We start from the raw sequence: 11,766 nt of genomic DNA, 5'->3' as shown, positions 1-11,766 counted from the left end.
AATATTACATACATCTATAAATAAATAAATAAATAAAATAAGTTGGAGAGACTAATATCTAAATATAGATCTAATAAAGAACACACAAGTGAATTCATAAGTGGTAAGACCTCTACTATTAGAAGATAGAAGTATAGTTTGTAATTAAATTTGTATTAATAAAATCATAATACAAAATTAAATTTACAACCAAATATATGATTTGAAATACTAATATGAAATAAAATTGATAATAAATATGAAAAATACTCTTTATTTTTATTATATTATATTACAAAATAACATTATAATATTTTTGCCGTGCATAAATAAATTGCAACATTTTTTAATAACTTTTAAATCAAATAAAAGATTAAATTTTTGAAGTATATCTTTTTAAATTCTATAGAAAAAAAAAACTAGATATATCATTCTCTATTTAAGATATTATTTATTTTATAACTTCTAAGATATATCCACATAAAGTTAAAAAAAATCACTAAAATTTAGAACTATTTCTATTTATAATATTCCAGTCAATAGCGAGATAACATAAGAAATACAAAAGATTCTACGAATATATAACAATTCACAAATTAATCTAACTAATACTTGCACCCAAAGAAAATGGAAGAGTTACACTAAGAGACACTCAATGGTGAAGTTATCTTATTTCTTTGATCATTCTATGACCATTAATTCATGAGGTCAATGTATTTTTGTTGGAATAGACCAAGTCCATGTCTTTCGCCTAATGCAACTGAAACTATAGTTAACTCCACCATATGTGTGCATGATTGAATATGTCTCCAAACACATGGCAAGGTTGTTAAGTGTTAGTGATGTCACATTACACCATCCACATGTATGCTCTAGACTTTTAGTTTGTAGCTGGAAGTCCTCTATTTATAGAGTCCATGCAATTTGTTTTATATGTAGCAACCAGATCAATATAATATATTTTTGTTTATCTTGCTACCATAGATTTACTCTTTTGAGTTTCTACTTTGTTGAGTTTTGTTTCTTAACATGGTATCAAAGCGTAGTTTGATTCATGGGCTATGATATGGTTTCTTGCTCTGATATATGACTATATCAGAGTGTCCATGATTCACGTTTGTGTAAAGTCATGTTGTTTTTGATACAGGTTATTTTTTATTGAGCAACATCAAATGAATCTTTGATTATTTTCGAGAAAGCAAAAATAATCTGATGAAGTGTTTATCAGGATTGAGTGAGCAAGTGTTTTATTGCCAAGTTGAAGAAAGATAAAAAAAAAATTGAACATCATAGAAAGAAAGGATATTGTTGATAATGTTGTTTGTGAAGCTTAAAATATAGCTTGGGTAAGTTGGACTTTATGTCTGTTGTTAAATTTGTGGTCCTTTATGGGAGTTGAGTGTTTAGGAATAGAAAATAGTTGGGAGATAGTATGTTAAAGTGTTTTTTCTATCATATAATGAAGATTGTATGAAATGTATTTTTGATGTGGGATGGAAGTGTATGGATTGTAAGTAAGTGGATGTGACTATCTAACTGTGATGAAGAGTGCTCCCCTTAATACCATAAATCATAACAAAAAACAAAGAAACAACAACAAATGCGAGAACAAAATATGGACTTCTTATTTGTGCCACAAATTCGAACTTACAAAATTCACAAGTACAATATGCTAACCCACATGGGTGCCTTCATTACAATAATCTACAAGACAAGCTGCGAACTATCACTTAGAGCTATCCTAGAAAATGTTTGGGTCTTTCTTAAATAGGCAATTTTATGCTGTCCAAGAAGGTTCTAGATGCTCAAACTTAACACCTAGGGCCGACAAACCCTAACAATATATATAGAGTCGGCCAAATACATTTTTGACATTTATTTTAGGAATTTTGGGTAGCCCAACTTTGAAAGGCCATAACTCTCGAACCGTTGCTCAGATTGGCTATTATAACCACTTTTTGGAAATGCCAACTTGTGATCTATAGGCTTGGAATGGCGTTAGAGCCTTTCCATCAAGTTTTCAGACCTCATCTGGGAAAAGGCCTCCAACAGTGAGCCTGAAGATTTTTTTGCAATTTTTTCCACCAAAAATCCACAATAACTTCTTTGATACTAAAGTTTGAGCAATGAGATTTTTATGGTAAACTTATAACTCTAAAATGAACCTTCTTATAGAAAATGAGAACATTTCAAGCTCATATGAAAAAAATTACTAAACATAGCAAATTTCCATAAATAGTAACCACCCTATCTACTAATTCCTATTAAAATAGAAAAGATTGAAAATAAAATATTTTTGGGTAATGCAAGATTGCTCTTACACCCAAGATAGTGCTACATCAAACTGTGAAGGTTGTGTTGTTGTCAAGATGTGGGTTTGTTATAGAAGATTGTTGAATCAAATATCCCTCATGTGAGTATTATACCTAAATCTATTGTATGGAGTGCATTATCGACAATGTCTGACACTCTAAAATATAGTTTTCTTTATTGATGAACCATGTATTTGAATTTTTTTTCTAGAAAATTGGAAGGCACAGTGGTTGGGTAACCATGTGACTCGGTAGATGGATTGTTTTTCATACAGACTCAATAATTATTGTGCATGAGAAAAGTTTAGAGCCGGTTTCCTGTCACCAAAAGTCTTGAAGGGTTTGAGTAAGCCAAAACCCCTTTGTTTAGGTGAAAAACCTAAAAGTTCATGAAGGGTTTGTGGTAATCCAAAATCACTTGTTTAAGTGAAAAACCTAAAAGTTCATGAAGGGTTTGTGGTGATCCAAAATCACTTGTTTAGGTGAAAAACCTAAAAGTTCATGAAGGGTTTGTGGTGATCCAAAATCACGTGTTTAGGTGAGAAAACCTAAAAGTTTATTGAAGGGTTTGTGGTAAGCCAAAACCACTAGTTTAGATGAAATGCCTACTGGGAATATAAATTGCATTAGTTGGGCGAAATCTCAAATTCTTATGGGTGAACTAGTTAAAAATCCCATATCATAATGACACAAGGAACAAACTGACAATGAGAAGGGAAACCGGATTTTTTATGTCGTAAAATGGGTACCTAATAAGGCTCAATGTCGGGAACTATTCTATTTGAATTTCTTATTGTAGTTTCTTCCACATAAAGAGTCTTTAGTGGTAGAAATTAAGGGAGAGTGTTGGAATAGACCAAGTCTACATCTTTCTCCTAATGCAACTGAAAGTACAGTTAAGTCCACCACAAGTGTGCATGACTGAATATGTCTCCAAATACATGGCAAGGTTGTTAAGTGCTAGTGTTGTCACATTACACCATCCACATGTATGCTCTAGACTCTTAGTTTGTAGCTACAAGTCCTTTATTTATAGAGACCATGTAATTTGTTTTATGTGTGCAACCAGATTAATAAAATACTTTTGTTATCTGTTGTCAACACCATTTTTTTAGTTCTATTTTTAATAATTTCTCCTTAGTATCATTTTATCTTCTTTACACAATGAGTTGGAGTGACCCTATACAACTCTTCATTGTTCTCTTGACCTTCTAGAAAATTTAATAAACTTGTAATTATATTATATTATATTTGTATCTATCATTAAATCCTATTTCAGAAAGAGTGACATTATAGACTTTATTATTAAGTTAAAAAATCTTTCTTGGAGGTGTTACATTACCATATGCTAGGCCTCTCACTTATCCAAAAAGTTCTTGCTCTGATATAAATTTGATTCATAAATTAGTTTGGAAAGTCCACAAATTAATTCATCAAAATATATTGCATACTTGTCAAAGAAATCGCTTCTTTGATCCAATCCCTAGATTATCTCTTTTATAGCAAGAAAAATGAATGCAAGTTCTCACATGAATTATTTGAGAGTTATCAATATATGTAATATGTAAAGAAGCAATGACTATAAGCAAGAACTTAAAAAATGCTACGAATAGAAAACATCAATATGATCAAATGAAACCAAATGGAAAAAAAATCAAAAGAGTGAGGTGTTGTTCCTCTAGAAGACATTGTCTTGTGAACTATTAGAATGGTTTCTTGCCCAAAATGAGACCTTTCATCAAATTCATTGCCTGTGCAAGGGATATAACCCTCCATGATTCACTATTGCCCTAATGTGTTAATCTTTTTCTTTTTTTTAAAGAATAACTACTATAACATCCCATAAATAATTTGAAACAAACTAAGTCCACCTATAAATAGTTTTTTATTAATCTACTCTAATTTTAGCCAGCTTCATACTTTTAGAAGTAATGTTGATAATCAAATTCTTATATTTTAGTTGGCCCTAAGAATAAATTATTATTTATCTTTTCTAACCCTACTCAGCCCTTGTTTTGAATGGCTATGGTATTTTATGACTCTCCAATCATGGAGACTTGTCTTCATGGCCACAAGTGGTAGGTACCTTGGACATCCAACATAGGGTGGTCTATCTAGTGGATGCTTGTATATGTGCCCCCTATATGTGCTTTCTTACAAACCAAAGGGTTTCAATCAAAGGCCTTTCCTAACAACCAATCCACACTAGGGGATCCCTTAGAGAATAATATGAGTGTATGTGTGAAAATATAATATGTTAGGAGCATGCATAAATAATAAAAGCGTTAGTAGCATGTGCATATCATAATATCAAAATCAAGAAAAACTACTAACTAATATTGTGTTTTAAAACTAATGCAACCAATAAACAAGAGTCCTCACACAACCTCAAAGTAGCTCAACAAGGGCACCCATAAGAGGCCTTGTTGGTTTGCTTAAGTGTGAGGGATGTAGATGTGCTCTCTCAAACACAACTATGAATGAATCCCTTGATGATGAAAGTATGTGAATATGATATGAATCTAAGCTAGATAGGTGAGGAATGCTTCAAGAGGAGGCTATGGAAAAAGTCACTCTTAAAACATTCTAGAAAATGGAGACGAATGCAAGAAAGTAAACTAGATTATCAATGCAAATGACATGAAATCTAGAAACTACCAAAGGTTAGTAACAATGCATAAAAAAACTAAAATCTCTAAAAATTTGTAACTCTAAACTAGCATGATAACAATGCAAATGAGGGAGATGTCAAATGCTTGAGACAATGGCTCTATTTATAGGCTTGATGGGGGCTTTGAGGAGGTGGCATCTATGTGGCATCCACATAGGTGCCACAAGGGAGACAAATGGGCTAAATGACAAGCCATGCAAAAGTAAAAAAGAACCTTTATGGTTGAGAGGCTCAAGGTGTGCTCACACGTGTGAGCAACCATTTAGTTGTTAAAGATGTGATTAAGAGAGGTTTAGGATAATAAAGTGGGATTAATTAATGGATACGCTTAGAAGGATGAGAGTGATGGGTGTAGACTAGGTTTTAAGATGAAATTAGGATTAAATTAAATAGGATTTAACTTAATCATAGTATTAGATAATTTAATAAAGTGGAGGGAACTAAATAAATCAGAATTTATTTAAAAGGGGATTTATGGATCACTATGCATTAAATGAATTTAATACATTAGAGGGGAAGTATTCAAAGTAAATTTAAATACCTTAGGAAAATGAACCTTTTTAATTAAATAAATTTAATTAAATAAGTAGAAGAATGTGACAAATATAATTAATTAATAAATGAGTAATTATAATGTCAAAAAAAATATTAAATGAATTAATATAGCATTTGGGACATTTTTAAGCGTCTACATTTTGCCCCTTTTTGATGTGATGTTGGAACGACATTATATATAAAAAAAAGAAAATATAGATTGCCCCAAAGAGGATAGGAGTCCTAGGAGTTGTGTCATGACGATGACAAGGGAGGAGGGTGCCCCCTCGCAAAAATAGAGAAATTTTTTTTTTTTGCACAATTTTCACGAAAAAGGACTCTAGAAGAAAAGAAATGGTAGGAAAAAGGCATAAATGAACATTTTGCATGACTTGGGGATAAACAAGGGTTGAGATGGCCAAGGAAAGGGTACTGACTCAAAAAGGGACCTCAAAGGGCCTATATAAGCCTCCAAAGGGCTCAAGGAAGGATCATTTGTACACCTATAGAACATAGAACCAGAGAAAAAGATGGATCCAATCGAGAGATTACAGATTGGAGAGCACATCCGAGAGCACCAGAGGTCAGGCGACATGGGTCCATTAGTAAGTTGACCATCCCTACTTATCAAATTTTTGATTACGCAGTTAATTTTAGCATTTATTATGCATTAAATGGGGAGAAAATGAGGTTGAGGAAGAGACAACAGTTCTCTACTCTATCATCTTTGAAGATGACAAAATAGGGGTTACGATACTATGCAAACACCAAAGGGGGGAAAAGGAAATGCAAAGCTGGGGTCAGAGATGACAATCTCCATGTCATCATCTCCACAGATGATATGCAAGTAGCCGCCAATGGGAAAATTGGCATCTGTGCAAATGCCAAAGATACCAAATTAGCGTCTCCACAGTTTCTCATCTTTGTCAATCCACGTCTACATAAATCAGTGTCTACACTGATTTGGATGAATTGGCATAATTGAATGATGGGATAATTGGGGGGTTGAACAAGGTAGGATGACCCATGCTTAGATAAGCAAAAAGAATAGGAAAATAGATGAGATACTGACCATTGCATGTCTATGCTGCAGATGGTGATGGTGACATTTTGGTCATGGGAGCACTACCCAACAATGATGGTGTTAGCAGAAACACTCACTAAGGTAGAGTGGGGTCATGTGAGGCTATGCAATTTGGAGCACATCCATTAGTGGCCTGATCTAAGGGTGCACTCAGCACAACTATTGGCACTTATAGAGCGATGGCATACACTAACCTTGAGCTTCCATCTACCTACTGGAAAGGCGACAGTGACTCTGCTCGATGTGTGGCAGATTATTCAAGTGTCGATTTTCAAGAGATATCCTGAGTACATACCAAAGGGTGTAGATCCCTACTATGAGAGTGCTTCAAGCACCAAAAATAGAGGCTACTTATCCAGAGATCATGGTTGACATGGAGGGAGGCGTTAGAGAAAAGGTTGCCATGGCTTGCTCTCTATTTGACCTTACTAATATGGAGGATGGTGTTGGACCATGTTGGGCATGGATTTTCGATTGGTTGGACATGAGTGCTAAGCACTCTATTACAAGATGATGGCACAGTCTTCTACTATGGTCAGACTATGTTGGTTGACTTGTATCATGACTTACACATGTGTGCCTATAGGACTCAGCAGACCCTAGGCCCAAGATTGGCATTGTTGATGGTGTGGTCATGGGAGCACATAGATGTGATGTGCCCTATTATGAGGTGAGAGAGCCAATAGCCTAGCGAGCCCTATGCATGTTGATATAGGCCATTGATCGAATACACCTTGACCGAGTTAGTTAGATTTTGGAGGAGATGTTTGGATGAGATCATCATGTTTGACTGGACACCATACAATGGCAGTAAGCAATGGGGGGCTACACTACCAGTAGGGGGAGAGGATGACAGTGAGGATCAACTCTACCTTTGATATACACAGATAAACTATTGGCTATTAGGTTAGACCGTACATGTTGTGATGAGATATATGCCCTCTAGGGTGCAGTGATAGCTTAGGCAGATTTAGGATGTTGTGCTTGACAGATTCCTATATCTAGTGGTATCTCGAGAGTATGGGAGATTATCGGGACATGAGACCACTCTAAGGATGGTGAGGATGTCATGGTAGTGTATGTAGTTAGTGCCCTAGGTGCACAGATAGGATGGAGGAGACGTAGTGATGACATTTGCATATATACAGTGGTGAATGGCTCATCAGCCAATGTGGCTCATAGTACCAAGAGCACCACCAATAGTAAAGTAGGGACAGGGCGAGGGATATGTGGTAGGGGATAGGGGATAGGTAGTGTTGGTGCCACCATAGGGGCAAGGGGCATAGTAGGGTCCTTGAGGGTGAAAAGTCCATCAAAGGAAAGTACCAGCACCAAGAAAGCCACGATTAATGTTGGGGCCACAGATGCAAGGGCCAAAGGTACAAGGGCTATAGGGGCCACCCACACAGGTAGATGCAGATACAGTGAGGGTTGAGTAAGACAACCTCCAAATAGAGGTTGCTTGGCTACAAGTTGAGGTACAGGTGGAGCGAGTGAGGGTAGACAGTGCCCAAGAGGCCTTGGCAGTACTGTAGGCTATGATAGATGCAGGAGAATTTAGTGATTTTACCATGCATGTTAGGATAGTTGAGCTGGCTGAGCTAGACACGCTTTAGTAGGGGGTAGCAACCTTACGAGCAGAGAGGAGACTTAATCGAGGCAGATGGATGAGTATCAGAGCTAGCACGATATTGCTCGACAGATGGTACAGGCTAGGGGATGATGACGGTGATGCAAGAGGCCATGACTGCACGCCAACATGAGGCACAAGTCGTGCAAGAGGCAACCTACTATAGGTCTTTGTATCATGATGTTGTGCTGGAAAATTAGCGTCAACCAGATTTTTGAGAGGCATCTAGCTCATGGCCCATAGGGGGGCGACAAAGATCAGAGCCATAAGTTGGATAGAGCAAGCCTTCATGAGGAGGGGGACAAGAGGGGCAGGACCCTCATAGCCAACTACTTGAGACTCAGAGCCTTCATTTTTTGACATAGTGATGTAGATGCAATGAGTTATTGAGTATGCATTATGCATGATGATACTATTGTTGTGGCATTCACAACACACGCCCCATTCCTTGCCAGGAATGGGGACCCCCTAATTTTTTCAACTCTTGGACTCATGATTCGAGAGTCGGGAGAAGAAAAATTTGTTTGAAAGTTAGACTTAGAGTTCAAAACTCAAAAAACCCAAAAAAAAAAAAAAACCTCCCCTCACTTGCGTGCGCGCATCAAGGCACGGTGTGTTTTTTTTTTCACACAAGGGGAGAGAGCTATAAACCCCCCCCCCCCCCCCCCCCCCAATCATTTTTTCATTCTGAACTAGAGGAGGAGCATTCAAGGGGGGAAGGGTAAGTTTTACCCCTCCACATTCAACATTCGACGCGTGCCTCCTTCGGGTGTGCACAACACACTGCCCTCAGGCCGGCGCGCTGCACACACTGCTCATGAGTTGGCACCCACTGCGCGCCACCCTCGGGTGCGTGCACTAAGTGCACCGCTCGTAGGCTAGCGCCCATGCCACCCTTGGGTGGGCACGTTTCCCACAGGAGCACCTCCGCCTTGCCCCATTTTTTTTTTATGTTGTTCTTTTCTTTTTTAATCGTTCAATAATTTTTTTTTAAAATTAAAAATAATAAAAATAAAAAGTTTTCAAACAAAAAATGAATAAGTCCCCAAGGTGGACCTTTTTTTTTTTTTCACTTACATTTTTCACTATCTAGTGATTGATCATGTTTTCTTTCTCGTGATGTGCAGGTAACATAATCAGATGGCATCCACATCTGGATCAGTAGCGAAACTAGTTGTTTACAAATTTCAAGGCATGACCCCAAAATCAAGGTTACTCGATGAGTGCGCTGAGATCAAAGACATGGACCTCAGACACACGAACTTGGGAGAATTCTTGAGAGTTTGCAATAGTCCAATAGAAAGGTCATCCCTGAGGTCCGCATTAATCCGATCTAGATTAGTGAATGCAGTGTCACATCCAGGGATAGTGCAGTCAGCTAAGTTGATCATGACCCTTTCTTGACACTTCATTCCTGATGAAAGGTTAGTCAAGAGCAGTATCGGGGAAGTGGTTTTGGATCTCTGACCTCATAACACTAAGTGAGTCTTCCATCTTCCTAGAGCCAATCAGTTCATCTGACTCTCCTATGAAGCAGCTAAAAGATAGTATAAGGATCATCACCAAGAGGCCATCAACATCATACATTCCTTATACTTCATTGAGAAGCCACCTTGGGGAAAGACTATCAACAAAGTGGATATGACATAGGGATACTTGAAGGATGACATTAGATAATCTATTATTCTCCTAAGCAGAGTCATGGGCTTACCTACAGCAAGTCATCTTGCTCCATTCATGGTCAACTTCATTGAGACCATCAAACATGCAAAGATACCACTAGATTGGGCCACCATGCTAAGCAAAAACTTGTGTGATTAGTTGAGGATAGTAAAGGATAAGAAGAAGTTCTATATGACTTCTTATGTGGTGTATCTACTTGCAGCAAGGGCAACCAACTATCTGGGTTGTACAAGAAAGGCAATATGTAGGACCCCAATGCCTGGCCATACATAGTTTATCCTCAGTTGGTAAAGAAAAAGCTCTTACCACAAAGCAAGGAGTATAGAATTTTAAACGATGCCTTCATCTTTGCTATCATTTGATTCATCAAGGAAGACAATGAGAAGGGACTATCCAATGAAGCCAAGGTATAGATCACAACTCTCGGAGCATATTTTATCCAGTTCAGGACATTCACATACATTTGGGTGGGTGGTGCATCTATCAATTCGAAGAAACTCCCCAGATACCCAAGTGACAAGTTGATCATAATGAAAATTTCCCAAAAGATTAAGTTAGCTTATGAGAGGATCAAAAGACAACAGAGACCTTGTTGGGATTGGCCATTGGTCGTTGGAGTGTATGAGGTGAAAAGGAAATAGCATATCCCGACTTTCAAGTGGGAATGGGAGAACTATCCTCTCGAAGAATATAATTCTCCTTAGCCATATTTTGACAATGTTGGTAAAGTAATAAACTTGGTAGGGAAGGATTTCTACCATGAGGATGCCATTGAAGATCATTGGATGAATGCCACAGACGACTACGATGTCCGCATCAGGGACTATTGTAGGATGACTTTGTATTTGGAAAAGAAGACTCTCCATTTGATTATCCCTGATAAGATAAGGCTACAAGACTCACAGGAGCTACTAGATCCCCTATTCAACACAAATAAAGTTGGTGAGAGACCCATTCTAAATGCAGAGATTGATAAAGAGGAAGGAGATGATATCAATCATCGAGTGAGACATGTCATTTGAATGACAAAGAGCTGGATTAAGAAGCCTTTTCCACTCGATCTAGTTTCAAATACAGTGATATTCCATACACATGCTCACCTAGAAAGGGGTAAAGGGAGGAAAATCACTATTCCTACCTTTGCACTCAAGTCTCCTATTAGGCCTGAAACAGTCTAGTGGGATGCTACCACCCTTCAGAGAGGAAGGGAAAGAGGAAGAGAGCCTCTCCTCAGAGGATTTAGATAGAGCATGTTGAAGAACAGGTCTCCTCCCAACAACATGAATTGAGTCTGCAAGAGCCCTAGGATGGTGGAGCTTCTTGTATCCAGGTTGAATTTCCATTGCCTCCTATTTTGTCAAGTCAATGAGAAGAGGGAGAAATTCTAGAGACCTCCATTCCTCTGGTGCACAAAGAGCTCGCTTCTCCTATTGTTTTGCAGAAACAAAAGAGGATCAAGGTTAGAATGAACAAAAGGCAAAGAGTCTGTAAAAGATTAGTGCCTAATCCATCTATTCCTAAGACCATTCCAGAGGATGAATTAGATGAGGAAGAAATTGAATCATATGAGGAGGAAGAACAAGTACCCTTACAAAGGAGAACTCAATTGGAAAAAGCCACAGAATTGGAGAGAAGGAAGAGTGCCATGAGTACCCTACCACCCACTCAAGTAGAACCTGTAGAACTCTCTTCTTTGGATGATGAAGTACAATGATGGGTGAATAAGCAAAGGGAGCAAGGTGAAGATGTTCTCTCCATCCCAAATTTTGATTTCATGCCTGTGGGTATTGAGTTAGTTGGGGATTAGATCAGAGACACCCCTACAGGTGAACTTATATAGCAAGATTGGACGCCAATGCCACCAGAGACACAA

The sequence above is a fragment of the Cupressus sempervirens genome, chromosome 6 (assembly GCF_028749045.1).
Source record: "Cupressus sempervirens isolate cs-2001-9-10 chromosome 6, ASM2874904v1, whole genome shotgun sequence".
Classification (NCBI taxonomy): Eukaryota; Viridiplantae; Streptophyta; class Pinopsida; order Cupressales; family Cupressaceae; genus Cupressus; species Cupressus sempervirens.
Note: the sequence above shows the minus strand (reverse complement) of the source record.